At 40.7% G+C, this 1,380-nt stretch overlaps 1 protein-coding gene across 3 annotated transcripts in view; it reads right to left on the bottom strand.

Annotated features, from left to right (window-relative positions):
* Nucleotides 1–1,380, bottom strand: part of LOC106806323 — a 29,358-nt gene that overhangs the window by 27,260 nt on the left and 718 nt on the right. The gene's annotated exons all lie outside the window — the stretch shown is intronic.

Raw genomic sequence — 1,380 nt, 5'->3', positions numbered from 1 at the left:
TACCACTGGTCTGTGTAACTGATTGCAAGTCATGTGAGGCGATGAATTCTACAAAACTTGTTACAGAGAAACGTTTGAGGATAGAAATAAGTGGAATTAAAGACATGATCGAAAGTGGACAGGTTCGAGAAATTAGGTGGTCTAACACTGACACTCAGTTAGCGGATTGTCTCACAAAACGTATCGCATCTCCACTAGTTCTGATGAAAATTCTGGAAACTGGTATTATTCCGCAATACTACACTTGTGACGAGCCGTGAATGAACATTTCGCAATCAGTGCTAATTGTTTGTTACAAACTGTTCAAACATAATCATGTGTGTATGGTTCAGTAATTTTGTTTTTTTTATCTTGTATATTTTTGCATGTCTGAGTAAGTTCATGCTTGTGTATGTGTTGTGTGTGCTAACAACAACAACAAACTTTTTTTTTCATTTGCTGTTCATTGTATCTAATCTTTTATAAAACAAAAGACAGTGGAGATTGTTAACCATGTACTATCTGTATACATGCCAACTTTAATGAGAGTTATATCCTTTCCCGGCTGGATAGGAAGCGGATGCCCAGCTCGGGCATGTGCGTGAGGGGGCTTGTTGTTGGGGTGCTGTGATGTGCTATTTGAAGTAAACAAAAGTCTGTACTGTTTGAGTGAGTTTGTAGTATATTATCGATCCAACAGGAAGTTGGTTGTTGCAGTGTTTCCCCTGCATTGACACAAGCGAGGCGGGCTGCCTTACTCAAATTCTCAGCCGCCACACAGAAATTTGTCCAAAACACTGCCTCGCTGACGAAAATCTCATACAATGTGTTCAGAATAGCTTAGAATGCACCAAATTGCACCATTTTTTCAAAAAAATTCTGGGGCATGCCCCCGGTCCCCCCATCCCCCGCTTCTGGTCGAGTAACTCCGGTGCTCGCTTTGCTAAGACCTCGAAACGTGCAAACACACCAAAAACAACCTTTTTGGCCAGGGGAAACACTGGCTGTCAGAAGTCAAAACTAAAGATAACAACTGTGCATTAAAAATAACTACCTTAATTGCCTTACTTATATAATCATCTTACACCCTGTACAGACTGCAAAATTTGATCCTACATCAGACTGGTCCGGGCCAGGCTTCAAGGATAGAGAACATGAGTCGGCCAAAAAACCTATGTCATTTAGCATTCAAATATAAATATAATATTCATCTCAATATGCTGGGTTATGCGTTTAGCGGTATCTGTTAGGGTTAGGGTTAGGTTAGGGTTCAAGCGGTTAGAATTAAGGTCGGTTAGGTTAGCGGTTAGCACAATGGTTTATCGTGGACCCATGCTTCTCCTATCCTTGGGCCAAACTTCTACTGAAATCTAACACGACTGCTTACACTTATATTTTTTT

Source organism: Priapulus caudatus, unplaced genomic scaffold, assembly GCF_000485595.1.
Source record: "Priapulus caudatus unplaced genomic scaffold, Priapulus_caudatus-5.0.1 Scaffold154, whole genome shotgun sequence".
NCBI lineage: Eukaryota > Metazoa > Priapulida > Priapulimorpha > Priapulimorphida > Priapulidae > Priapulus > Priapulus caudatus.
The sequence above is the reverse complement of the archived record's forward strand: the minus strand, read 5'-3'. Positions and strand labels throughout refer to the sequence as shown.